General features: G+C 42.4%; 32 non-coding genes across 32 annotated transcripts; all 32 read left to right on the top strand.

Moving 5' to 3' along the window:
* The first annotated feature begins 5 nt into the window (after window positions 1-5).
* Window positions 6-78, top strand: TRNAV-UAC (transfer RNA valine (anticodon UAC)). Its single transcript has one exon. It is a non-coding gene; the product is annotated as a tRNA-Val (tRNA).
* A 415-nt stretch (window positions 79-493) lies between these two features.
* TRNAV-AAC (transfer RNA valine (anticodon AAC)) lies at window positions 494-566 on the top strand. Its single transcript has one exon. It is a non-coding gene; the product is annotated as a tRNA-Val (tRNA).
* An 86-nt stretch (window positions 567-652) lies between these two features.
* On the top strand, window positions 653-725 carry TRNAV-CAC (transfer RNA valine (anticodon CAC)). The gene has a single exon. It is a non-coding gene; the product is annotated as a tRNA-Val (tRNA).
* Window positions 726-791: 66 nt separating this feature from the next.
* TRNAV-UAC (transfer RNA valine (anticodon UAC)) lies at window positions 792-864 on the top strand. Its single transcript has one exon. It is a non-coding gene; the product is annotated as a tRNA-Val (tRNA).
* Window positions 865-1279: 415 nt separating this feature from the next.
* On the top strand, window positions 1280-1352 carry TRNAV-AAC (transfer RNA valine (anticodon AAC)). Its single transcript has one exon. It is a non-coding gene; the product is annotated as a tRNA-Val (tRNA).
* Window positions 1353-1438: 86 nt separating this feature from the next.
* TRNAV-CAC (transfer RNA valine (anticodon CAC)) lies at window positions 1439-1511 on the top strand. Its single transcript has one exon. It is a non-coding gene; the product is annotated as a tRNA-Val (tRNA).
* A 554-nt stretch (window positions 1512-2065) lies between these two features.
* On the top strand, window positions 2066-2138 carry TRNAV-AAC (transfer RNA valine (anticodon AAC)). Its single transcript has one exon. It is a non-coding gene; the product is annotated as a tRNA-Val (tRNA).
* An 86-nt stretch (window positions 2139-2224) lies between these two features.
* Window positions 2225-2297, top strand: TRNAV-CAC (transfer RNA valine (anticodon CAC)). Its single transcript has one exon. It is a non-coding gene; the product is annotated as a tRNA-Val (tRNA).
* Window positions 2298-2363: 66 nt separating this feature from the next.
* TRNAV-UAC (transfer RNA valine (anticodon UAC)) lies at window positions 2364-2436 on the top strand. Its single transcript has one exon. It is a non-coding gene; the product is annotated as a tRNA-Val (tRNA).
* Window positions 2437-3728: 1292 nt separating this feature from the next.
* On the top strand, window positions 3729-3801 carry TRNAV-CAC (transfer RNA valine (anticodon CAC)). The gene has a single exon. It is a non-coding gene; the product is annotated as a tRNA-Val (tRNA).
* Window positions 3802-3867: 66 nt separating this feature from the next.
* TRNAV-UAC (transfer RNA valine (anticodon UAC)) lies at window positions 3868-3940 on the top strand. Its single transcript has one exon. It is a non-coding gene; the product is annotated as a tRNA-Val (tRNA).
* Window positions 3941-4355: 415 nt separating this feature from the next.
* Window positions 4356-4428, top strand: TRNAV-AAC (transfer RNA valine (anticodon AAC)). Its single transcript has one exon. It is a non-coding gene; the product is annotated as a tRNA-Val (tRNA).
* An 86-nt stretch (window positions 4429-4514) lies between these two features.
* TRNAV-CAC (transfer RNA valine (anticodon CAC)) lies at window positions 4515-4587 on the top strand. Its single transcript has one exon. It is a non-coding gene; the product is annotated as a tRNA-Val (tRNA).
* A 66-nt stretch (window positions 4588-4653) lies between these two features.
* TRNAV-UAC (transfer RNA valine (anticodon UAC)) lies at window positions 4654-4726 on the top strand. Its single transcript has one exon. It is a non-coding gene; the product is annotated as a tRNA-Val (tRNA).
* A 415-nt stretch (window positions 4727-5141) lies between these two features.
* On the top strand, window positions 5142-5214 carry TRNAV-AAC (transfer RNA valine (anticodon AAC)). Its single transcript has one exon. It is a non-coding gene; the product is annotated as a tRNA-Val (tRNA).
* Window positions 5215-5300: 86 nt separating this feature from the next.
* On the top strand, window positions 5301-5373 carry TRNAV-CAC (transfer RNA valine (anticodon CAC)). The gene has a single exon. It is a non-coding gene; the product is annotated as a tRNA-Val (tRNA).
* A 66-nt stretch (window positions 5374-5439) lies between these two features.
* On the top strand, window positions 5440-5512 carry TRNAV-UAC (transfer RNA valine (anticodon UAC)). Its single transcript has one exon. It is a non-coding gene; the product is annotated as a tRNA-Val (tRNA).
* A 415-nt stretch (window positions 5513-5927) lies between these two features.
* Window positions 5928-6000, top strand: TRNAV-AAC (transfer RNA valine (anticodon AAC)). Its single transcript has one exon. It is a non-coding gene; the product is annotated as a tRNA-Val (tRNA).
* An 86-nt stretch (window positions 6001-6086) lies between these two features.
* On the top strand, window positions 6087-6159 carry TRNAV-CAC (transfer RNA valine (anticodon CAC)). The gene has a single exon. It is a non-coding gene; the product is annotated as a tRNA-Val (tRNA).
* A 554-nt stretch (window positions 6160-6713) lies between these two features.
* On the top strand, window positions 6714-6786 carry TRNAV-AAC (transfer RNA valine (anticodon AAC)). Its single transcript has one exon. It is a non-coding gene; the product is annotated as a tRNA-Val (tRNA).
* Window positions 6787-6872: 86 nt separating this feature from the next.
* Window positions 6873-6945, top strand: TRNAV-CAC (transfer RNA valine (anticodon CAC)). The gene has a single exon. It is a non-coding gene; the product is annotated as a tRNA-Val (tRNA).
* A 66-nt stretch (window positions 6946-7011) lies between these two features.
* On the top strand, window positions 7012-7084 carry TRNAV-UAC (transfer RNA valine (anticodon UAC)). The gene has a single exon. It is a non-coding gene; the product is annotated as a tRNA-Val (tRNA).
* A 414-nt stretch (window positions 7085-7498) lies between these two features.
* TRNAV-AAC (transfer RNA valine (anticodon AAC)) lies at window positions 7499-7571 on the top strand. The gene has a single exon. It is a non-coding gene; the product is annotated as a tRNA-Val (tRNA).
* Window positions 7572-7657: 86 nt separating this feature from the next.
* Window positions 7658-7730, top strand: TRNAV-CAC (transfer RNA valine (anticodon CAC)). Its single transcript has one exon. It is a non-coding gene; the product is annotated as a tRNA-Val (tRNA).
* A 66-nt stretch (window positions 7731-7796) lies between these two features.
* TRNAV-AAC (transfer RNA valine (anticodon AAC)) lies at window positions 7797-7869 on the top strand. Its single transcript has one exon. It is a non-coding gene; the product is annotated as a tRNA-Val (tRNA).
* Window positions 7870-7955: 86 nt separating this feature from the next.
* On the top strand, window positions 7956-8028 carry TRNAV-CAC (transfer RNA valine (anticodon CAC)). The gene has a single exon. It is a non-coding gene; the product is annotated as a tRNA-Val (tRNA).
* Window positions 8029-8094: 66 nt separating this feature from the next.
* On the top strand, window positions 8095-8167 carry TRNAV-UAC (transfer RNA valine (anticodon UAC)). The gene has a single exon. It is a non-coding gene; the product is annotated as a tRNA-Val (tRNA).
* Window positions 8168-8582: 415 nt separating this feature from the next.
* TRNAV-AAC (transfer RNA valine (anticodon AAC)) lies at window positions 8583-8655 on the top strand. Its single transcript has one exon. It is a non-coding gene; the product is annotated as a tRNA-Val (tRNA).
* An 86-nt stretch (window positions 8656-8741) lies between these two features.
* On the top strand, window positions 8742-8814 carry TRNAV-CAC (transfer RNA valine (anticodon CAC)). Its single transcript has one exon. It is a non-coding gene; the product is annotated as a tRNA-Val (tRNA).
* Window positions 8815-8880: 66 nt separating this feature from the next.
* TRNAV-UAC (transfer RNA valine (anticodon UAC)) lies at window positions 8881-8953 on the top strand. Its single transcript has one exon. It is a non-coding gene; the product is annotated as a tRNA-Val (tRNA).
* A 414-nt stretch (window positions 8954-9367) lies between these two features.
* Window positions 9368-9440, top strand: TRNAV-AAC (transfer RNA valine (anticodon AAC)). The gene has a single exon. It is a non-coding gene; the product is annotated as a tRNA-Val (tRNA).
* An 86-nt stretch (window positions 9441-9526) lies between these two features.
* TRNAV-CAC (transfer RNA valine (anticodon CAC)) lies at window positions 9527-9599 on the top strand. Its single transcript has one exon. It is a non-coding gene; the product is annotated as a tRNA-Val (tRNA).
* The last annotated feature ends 54 nt before the right edge of the window (window positions 9600-9653 follow it).

The raw sequence follows: 9653 nt of genomic DNA, 5'->3' as shown, positions 1-9653 counted from the left end.
GCTCCGTTTCTGTAGTGTAGTGGTTATCACGTTCGCTTTACACGCGAAAGGTCTCCGGTTCGATCCCGGGCAGAGGCATGCGGTTTCTCTTTATTTTGATCACAAGTGTCTATTGTTGGTGTAATCAGCATCATTTTGACCCCTTTTCTTGTTTCTACATGCGTTTGCTTTTGTCAAGAGTGTGTGTTTTTGACAGTGTATAAGTTTTTCTAGTTCAAGTAACACCTGATAGGATCAAGGTGCGAAACCAGGCATCTACTTGCTTTTTCTCTTTCTTTTTGGCTTTTGGACAAAGGCATGCGATTGCTTTTTGCAAAATGGTTTTGTTTGCATGTTTTTTCTCTTTTTCACTAGCCTGACAAAAGAAAGGTTCCTTGGTTGGAAAGTGCACTTTGTCCTGTGTTCAGACATAGAGGAAGACCTGTTGAGTTTGGCTGGATCATTTTTTTCAATTTCATTTCGGTATGTTTGAACAGTCTGAGCTGTGCATGGAGTTTCTGTAGTGTAGTGGTTATCACGTTCGCCTAACACGCGAAAGGTCCCCAGTTCGAAACTGGGCAGAAACATGCCATTATTCTTTGTTAACAAAGCTATTGACTTTCAGTTCTTAATCTCGATTGCTTGTCATGAGCCCAGTAATGTCTTTTATCTAGTTTCTGTAGTGTAGTGGTTATCACGTTCGCCTCACACGCGAAAGGTCCCCAGTTCGAAACTGGGCAGAAACAATGCGTTTTGACTTTCAATCCTTGATCTTTATTCCTTGCCATGACCACAGCAACCTTTTTCGCTCCGTTTCTGTAGTGTAGTGGTTATCACGTTCGCTTTACACGCGAAAGGTCTCCGGTTCGATCCCGGGCAGAAGCATGCGGTTTCTCTTTATTTTGATCACAAGTGTCTATTATTGGTGTAATCAGCATCATTTTGACCCCTTTGCTTGTTTCTACATGCGTTTGCTTTTGTCAAGAGTGTGTGTTTTTGACAGTGTATAAGTTTTTCTAGTTCAAGTAACACCTGATAGGATCAAGGTGCGAAACCAGGCATCTACTTGCTTTTTCTCTTTCTTTTTGGCTTTTGGACAAAGGCATGCGATTGCTTTTTGCAAAATGGTTTTGTTTGCATGTTTTTTCTCTTTTTCACTAGCCTGACAAAAGAAAGGTTCCTTGGTTGGAAAGTGCACTTTGTCCTGTGTTCAGACATAGAGGAAGACCTGTTGAGTTTGGCTGGATCATTTTTTTCAATTTCATTTCGGTATGTTTGAACAGTTTGAGCTGTGCATGGAGTTTCTGTAGTGTAGTGGTTATCACGTTCGCCTAACACGCGAAAGGTCCCCAGTTCGAAACTGGGCAGAAACATGCCATTATTCTTTGTTAACAAAGCTATTGACTTTCAGTTCTTGATCTCGATTGCTTGTCATGAGCCCAGTAATGTCTTTTATCTGGTTTCTGTAGTGTAGTGGTTATCACGTTCGCCTCACACGCGAAAGGTCCCTAGTTCGAAACTGGGCAGAAACAATGTGTTTTGACTTTCAATCCTTGATCTTTATTCCTTGCCTTGACCACAGCAACCTTTCTCGCTCCGTTTCTGTAGTGTAGTGGTTATCACGTTTGCTTTACACGCGAAAGGTCTCCGGTTCGATCCCGGGCAGAAGTATGCAGTTTCTCTTTATTTTGATCACAAGTGTCTATTGTTGGTGTAATCAGCATCATTTTGACCCCTTTGCTTGTTTCTACATGCGTTTGCTTTTGTCAAGAGTGTGTGTTTTTGACAGTGAATAAGTTTTTCTATTTCAAGTAACACCTGATAGGATCAAGGTGCGAAACCAGGCATCTACTTGCTTTTTCTCTTTCTTTTTGGCTTTTGGACAAAGGCATGCGATTGCTTTTTGCAAAATGGTTTTGTTTGCATGTTTTTTCTCTTTTTCACTAGCCTGACAAAAGAAAGGTTCCTTGGTTGGAAAGTGCACTTTGTCCTGTGTTCAGACATAGAGGAAGACCTGTTGAGTTTGGCTGGATCATTTTTTTCAATTTCATTTCGGTATGTTTGAACAGTTTGAGCTGTGCATGGAGTTTCTGTAGTGTAGTGGTTATCACGTTCGCCTAACACGCGAAAGGTCCCCAGTTCGAAACTGGGCAGAAACATGCCATTATTCTTTGTTAACAAAGCTATTGACTTTCAGTTCTTGATCTCGATTGCTTGTCATGAGCCCAGTAATGTCTTTTATCTAGTTTCTGTAGTGTAGTGGTTATCACGTTCGCCTCACACGCGAAAGGTCCCCAGTTCGAAACTGGGCAGAAACAATGCGTTTTGACTTTCAATCCTTGATCTTTATTCCTTGCCTTGACCACAGCAACCTTTTTCGCTCCGTTTCTGTAGTGTAGTGGTTATCACGTTCGCTTTACACGCGAAAGGTCTCCGGTTCGATCCCGGGCAGAGGCATGCGGTTTCTCTTTATTTTGATCACAAGTGTCTATTGTTGGTGTAATCAGCATCATTTTGACCCCTTTGCTTGTTTCTACATGCGTTTGCTTTTGTCAAGAGTGTGTGTTTTTGACAGTGTATAAGTTTTTCTAGTTCAAGTAACACCTGATAGGATCAAGGTGCGAAACCAGGCATCTACTTGCTTTTTCTCTTTCTTTTTGGCTTTTGGACAAAGGCATGCGATTGCTTTTTGCAAAATGGTTTTGTTTGCATGTTTTTTCTCTTTTTCACTAGCCTGACAAAAGAAAGGTTCCTTGGTTGGAAAGTGCACTTTGTCCTGTGTTCAGACATAGAGGAAGACCTGTTGAGTTTGGCTGGATCATTTTTTTCAATTTCATTTCGGTATGTTTGAACAGTCTGAGCTGTGCATGGAGTTTCTGTAGTGTAGTGGTTATCACGTTCGCCTAAAGGTACCTTCACACGAAGCGACGCTGCAGCGATAGCGACAACGATGTCGATCGCTGCAGCGTCGCTGTTTGGTCGCTGGAGAGCTGTCACACAGACCGCTCTCCAGCGATCAACTATGCCGAGGTCCCCTGGTAACCAGGGTAAACATCGGGTAACTAAGCGCAGGGCCGCGCTTAGTAACCCGATGTTTACCCTGGTTACCAGCGTAAAATCTAAAAAAAACAAACAGCACATACTTACATTCACGTCCCCCTGCGTCCACTTCCTGACTGACTGAGCGCCGTACAGTGAGAGCAGAGCGGTGACGTCACCGCTGTGCTGCTTTCACTTTCACTTTGCGGCGCTGAGTCAGAGGAGGAAGCAGACTGCAGGGGACGCAATGTGAGTATGTGCTGTTTGTTTTTTTTACATTTTACGCTAGTAACCAGGGTAAACATCGGGTAACTAAGCGCGGCCCTGCGCTTAGTAACCCGATGTTTACCCTGGTTACCAGTGTAAAATATCGCTGGTATCGTTGCTTTTGCTTTCAAACACAACGATACACGGCGATCGGACGACCAAATAAAGTTCTGGACTTTATTCAGCGACCAGCGACATCACAGCAGGATCCTGATCGCTGCTGCGTGTCAAACGAAACGATATCGCTAGCGAGGACGCTGCAACGTCACGGATTGCTAGCGATATCGTTATAATGTCGTTTCGTGTGAAGGTACCTTAACACGCGAAAGGTCCCCAGTTCGAAACTGGGCAGAAACATGCCATTATTCTTTGTTAACAAAGCTATTAACTTTCAGTTCTTGATCTCGATTGCTTGTCATGAGCCCAGTAATGTCTTTTATCTAGTTTCTGTAGTGTAGTGGTTATCACGTTCGCCTCACACGCGAAAGGTCCCCAGTTCGAAACTGGGCAGAAACAATGCGTTTTGACTTTCAATCCTTGATCTTTATTCCTTGCCATGACCACAGCAACCTTTTTCGCTCCGTTTCTGTAGTGTAGTGGTTATCACGTTCGCTTTACACGCGAAAGGTCTCCGGTTCGATCCCGGGCAGAAGCATGCGGTTTCTCTTTATTTTGATCACAAGTGTCTATTGTTGGTGTAATCAGCATCATTTTGACCCCTTTGCTTGTTTCTACATGCGTTTGCTTTTGTCAAGAGTGTGTGTTTTTGACAGTGTATAAGTTTTTCTAGTTCAAGTAACACCTGATAGGATCAAGGTGCGAAACCAGGCATCTACTTGCTTTTTCTCTTTCTTTTTGGCTTTTGGACAAAGGCATGCAATTGCTTTTTGCAAAATGGTTTTGTTTGCATGTTTTTTCTCTTTTTCACTAGCCTGACAAAAGAAAGGTTCCTTGGTTGGAAAGTGCACTTTGTCCTGTGTTCAGACATAGAGGAAGACCTGTTGAGTTTGGCTGGATCATTTTTTTCAATTTCATTTCGGTATGTTTGAACAGTTTGAGCTGTGCATGGAGTTTCTGTAGTGTAGTGGTTATCACGTTCGCCTAACACGCGAAAGGTCCCCAGTTCGAAACTGGGCAGAAACATGCCATTATTATTTGTTAACAAAGCTATTGACTTTCAGTTCTTGATCTCGATTGCTTGTCATGAGCCCAGTAATGTCTTTTATCTAGTTTCTGTAGTGTAGTGGTTATCACGTTCGCCTCACACGCGAAAGGTCCCCAGTTCGAAACTGGGCAGAAACAATGCGTTTTGACTTTCAATCCTTGATCTTTATTCCTTGCCATGACCACAGCAACCTTTTTCGCTCCGTTTCTGTAGTGTAGTGGTTATCACGTTCGCTTTACACGCGAAAGGTCTCCGGTTCGATCCCGGGCAGAAGCATGCGGTTTCTCTTTATTTTGATCACAAGTGTCTATTGTTGGTGTAATCAGCATCATTTTGACCCCTTTGCTTGTTTCTACATGCGTTTGCTTTTGTCAAGAGTGTGTGTTTTTGACAGTGTATAAGTTTTTCTAGTTCAAGTAACACCTGATAGGATCAAGGTGCGAAACCAGGCATCTACTTGCTTTTTCTCTTTCTTTTTGGCTTTTGGACAAAGGCATGCGATTGCTTTTTGCAAAATGGTTTTGTTTGCATGTTTTTTCTCTTTTTCACTAGCCTGACAAAAGAAAGGTTCCTTGGTTGGAAAGTGCACTTTGTCCTGTGTTCAGACATAGAGGAAGACCTGTTGAGTTTGGCTGGATCATTTTTTTCAATTTCATTTCGGTATGTTTGAACAGTTTGAGCCGTGCATGGAGTTTCTGTAGTGTAGTGGTTATCACGTTCGCCTAACACGCGAAAGGTCCCCAGTTCGAAACTGGGCAGAAACATGCCATTATTCTTTGTTAACAAAGCTATTGACTTTCAGTTCTTGATCTCGATTGCTTGTCATGAGCCCAGTAATGTCTTTTATCTAGTTTCTGTAGTGTAGTGGTTATCACGTTCGCCTCACACGCGAAAGGTCCCCAGTTCGAAACTGGGCAGAAACAATGCGTTTTGACTTTCAATCCTTGATCTTTATTCCTTGCCTTGACCACAGCAACCTTTTTCGCTCCGTTTCTGTAGTGTAGTGGTTATCACGTTCGCTTTACACGCGAAAGGTCTCCGGTTCGATCCCGGGCAGAAGCATGCGGTTTCTCTTTATTTTGATCACAAGTGTCTATTGTTGGTGTAATCAGCATCATTTTGACCCCTTTGCTTGTTTCTACATGCGTTTGCTTTTGTCAAGAGTGTGTGTTTTTGACAGTGTATAAGTTTTTCTAGTTCAAGTAACACCTGATAGGATCAAGGTGCGAAACCAGGCATCTACTTGCTTTTTCTCTTTCTTTTTGGCTTTTGGACAAAGGCATGCGATTGCTTTTTGCAAAATGGTTTTGTTTGCATGTTTTTTCTCTTTTTCACTAGCCTGACAAAAGAAAGGTTCCTTGGTTGGAAAGTGCACTTTGTCCTGTGTTCAGACATAGAGGAAGACCTGTTGAGTTTGGCTGGATCATTTTTTTCAATTTCATTTCGGTATGTTTGAACAGTTTGAGCTGTGCATGGAGTTTCTGTAGTGTAGTGGTTATCACGTTCGCCTAACACGCGAAAGGTCCCCAGTTCGAAACTGGGCAGAAACATGCCATTATTCTTTGTTAACAAAGCTATTGACTTTCAGTTCTTGATCTCGATTGCTTGTCATGAGCCCAGTAATGTCTTTTATCTGGTTTCTGTAGTGTAGTGGTTATCACGTTCGCCTCACACGCGAAAGGTCCCTAGTTCGAAACTGGGCAGAAACAATGTGTTTTGACTTTCAATCCTTGATCTTTATTCCTTGCCTTGACCACAGCAACCTTTCTCGCTCCGTTTCTGTAGTGTAGTGGTTATCACGTTTGCTTTACACGCGAAAGGTCTCCGGTTCGATCCCGGGCAGAAGTATGCAGTTTCTCTTTATTTTGATCACAAGTGTCTATTGTTGGTGTAATCAGCATCATTTTGACCCCTTTGCTTGTTTCTACATGCGTTTGCTTTTGTCAAGAGTGTGTGTTTTTGACAGTGAATAAGTTTTTCTAGTTCAAGTAACACCTGATAGGATCAAGGTGCGAAACCAGGCATCTACTTGCTTTTTCTCTTTCTTTTTGGCTTTTGGACAAAGGCATGCGATTGCTTTTTGCAAAATGGTTTTGTTTGCATGTTTTTTCTCTTTTTCACTAGCCTGACAAAAGAAAGGTTCCTTGGTTGGAAAGTGCACTTTGTCCTGTGTTCAGACATAGAGGAAGACCTGTTGAGTTTGGCTGGATCATTTTTTTCAATTTCATTTCGGTATGTTTGAACAGTTTGAGCTGTGCATGGAGTTTCTGTAGTGTAGTGGTTATCACGTTCGCCTAACACGCGAAAGGTCCCCAGTTCGAAACTGGGCAGAAACATGCCATTATTCTTTGTTAACAAAGCTATTAACTTTCAGTTCTTGATCTCGATTGCTTGTCATGAGCCCAGTAATGTCTTTTATCTAGTTTCTGTAGTGTAGTGGTTATCACGTTCGCCTCACACGCGAAAGGTCCCCAGTTCGAAACTGGGCAGAAACAATGCGTTTTGACTTTCAATCCTTGATCTTTATTCCTTGCCTTGACCACAGCAACCTTTTTCGCTCCGTTTCTGTAGTGTAGTGGTTATCACGTTCGCTTTACACGCGAAAGGTCTCCGGTTCGATCCCGGGCAGAAGCATGCGGTTTCTCTTTATTTTGATCACAAGTGTCTATTGTTGGTGTAATCAGCATCATTTTGACCCCTTTGCTTGTTTCTACATGCGTTTGCTTTTGTCAAGAGTGTGTGTTTTTGACAGTGAATAAGTTTTTCTAGTTCAAGTAACACCTGATAGGATCAAGGTGCGAAACCAGGCATCTACTTGCTTTTTCTCTTTCTTTTGGCTTTTGGACAAAGGCATGCGATTGCTTTTTGCAAAATGGTTTTGTTTGCATGTTTTTTCTCTTTTTCACTAGCCTGACAAAAGAAAGGTTCCTTGGTTGGAAAGTGCACTTTGTCCTGTGTTCAGACATAGAGGAAGACCTGTTGAGTTTGGCTGGATCATTTTTTTCAATTTCACTTCGGTATGTTTGAACAGTTTGAGTTGTGCATGGAGTTTCTGTAGTGTAGTGGTTATCACGTTCGCCTAACACGCGAAAGGTCCCCAGTTCGAAACTGGGCAGAAACATGCCATTATTCTTTGTTAACAAAGCTATTGACTTTCAGTTCTTGATCTCGATTGCTTGTCATGAGCCCAGTAATGTCTTTTATCTAGTTTCTGTAGTGTAGTGGTTATCACGTTCGCCTCACACGCGAAAGGTCCCCAGTTCGAAACTGGGCAGAAACAATGCGTTTTGACTTTCAATCCTTGATCTTTATTCCTTGCCTTGACCACAGCAACCTTTTTCGCTCCGTTTCTGTAGTGTAGTGGTTATCACGTTCGCCTAACATGCGAAAGGTCCCCAGTTCGAAACTGGGCAGAAACATGCCATTATTCTTTGTTAACAAAGCTATTGACTTTCAGTTCTTGATCTCGATTGCTTGTCATGAGCCCAGTAATGTCTTTTATCTGGTTTCTGTAGTGTAGTGGTTATCACGTTCGCCTCACACGCGAAAGGTCCCTAGTTCGAAACTGGGCAGAAACAATGCGTTTTGACTTTCAATCCTTGATCTTTATTCCTTGCCTTGACCACAGTAACCTTTCTCGCTCCGTTTCTGTAGTGTAGTGGTTATCACGTTCGCTTTACACGCGAAAGGTCTCCGGTTCGATCCCGGGCAGAAGTATGCAGTTTCTCTTTATTTTGATCACAAGTGTCTATTGTTGGTGTAATCAGCATCATTTTGACCCCTTTGCTTGTTTCTACATGCGTTTGCTTTTGTCAAGAGTGTGTGTTTTTGACAGTGAATAAGTTTTTCTAGTTCAAGTAACACCTGATAGGATCAAGGTGCGAAACCAGGCATCTACTTGCTTTTTCTCTTTCTTTTTGGCTTTTGGACAAAGGCATGCGATTGCTTTTTGCAAAATGGTTTTGTTTGCATGTTTTTTCTCTTTTTCACTAGCCTGACAAAAGAAAGGTTCCTTGGTTGGAAAGTGCACTTTGTCCTGTGTTCAGACATAGAGGAAGACCTGTTGAGTTTGGCTGGATCATTTTTTTCAATTTCATTTCGGTATGTTTGAACAGTTTGAGCTGTGCATGGAGTTTCTGTAGTGTAGTGGTTATCACGTTCGCCTAACACGCGAAAGGTCCCCAGTTCGAAACTGGGCAGAAACATGCCATTATTCTTTGTTAACAAAGCTATTGACTTTCAGTTCTTGATCTCGATTGCTTGTCATGAGCCCAGTAATGTCTTTTATCTAGTTTCTGTAGTGTAGTGGTTATCACGTTCGCCTCACACGCGAAAGGTCCCCAGTTCGAAACTGGGCAGAAACAATGCGTTTTGACTTTCAATCCTTGATCTTTATTCCTTGCCTTGACCACAGCAACCTTTTTCGCTCCGTTTCTGTAGTGTAGTGGTTATCACGTTCGCTTTACACGCGAAAGGTCTCCGGTTCGATCCCGGGCAGAGGCATGCGGTTTCTCTTTATTTTGATCACAAGTGTCTATTGTTGGTGTAATCAGCATCATTTTGACCCCTTTGCTTGTTTCTACATGCGTTTGCTTTTGTCAAGAGTGTGTGTTTTTGACAGTGTATAAGTTTTTCTAGTTCAAGTAACACCTGATAGGATCAAGGTGCGAACCAGGCATCTACTTGCTTTTTCTCTTTCTTTTTGGCTTTTGGACAAAGGCTTGCGATTGCTTTTTGCAAAATGGTTTTGTTTGCATGTTTTTTCTCTTTTTCACTAGCCTGACAAAAGAAAGGTTCCTTGGTTGGAAAGTGCACTTTGTCCTGTGTTCAGACATAGAGGAAGGCCTGTTGAGTTTGGCTGGATCATTTTTTTCAATTTCATTTCGGTATGTTTGAACAGTCTGAGCTGTGCATGGAGTTTCTGTAGTGTAGTGGTTATCACGTTCGCCTAACACGCGAAAGGTCCCCAGTTCGAAACTGGGCAGAAACATGCCATTATTCTTTGTTAACAAAGCTATTAACTTTCAGTTCTTGATCTCGATTGCTTGTCATGAGCCCAGTAATGTCTTTTATCTAGTTTCTGTAGTGTAGTGGTTATCACGTTCGCCTCACACGCGAAAGGTCCCCAGTTCGAAACTGGGCAGAAACAATGCGTTTTGACTTTCAATCCTTGATCTTTATTCCTTGCCATGACCACAGCAAC

Source organism: Ranitomeya variabilis, chromosome 2, assembly GCF_051348905.1.
Source record: "Ranitomeya variabilis isolate aRanVar5 chromosome 2, aRanVar5.hap1, whole genome shotgun sequence".
In the NCBI taxonomy this organism is placed as follows: domain Eukaryota; kingdom Metazoa; phylum Chordata; class Amphibia; order Anura; family Dendrobatidae; genus Ranitomeya; species Ranitomeya variabilis.
This window is presented reverse-complemented; position numbering and strand designations above follow the sequence as displayed.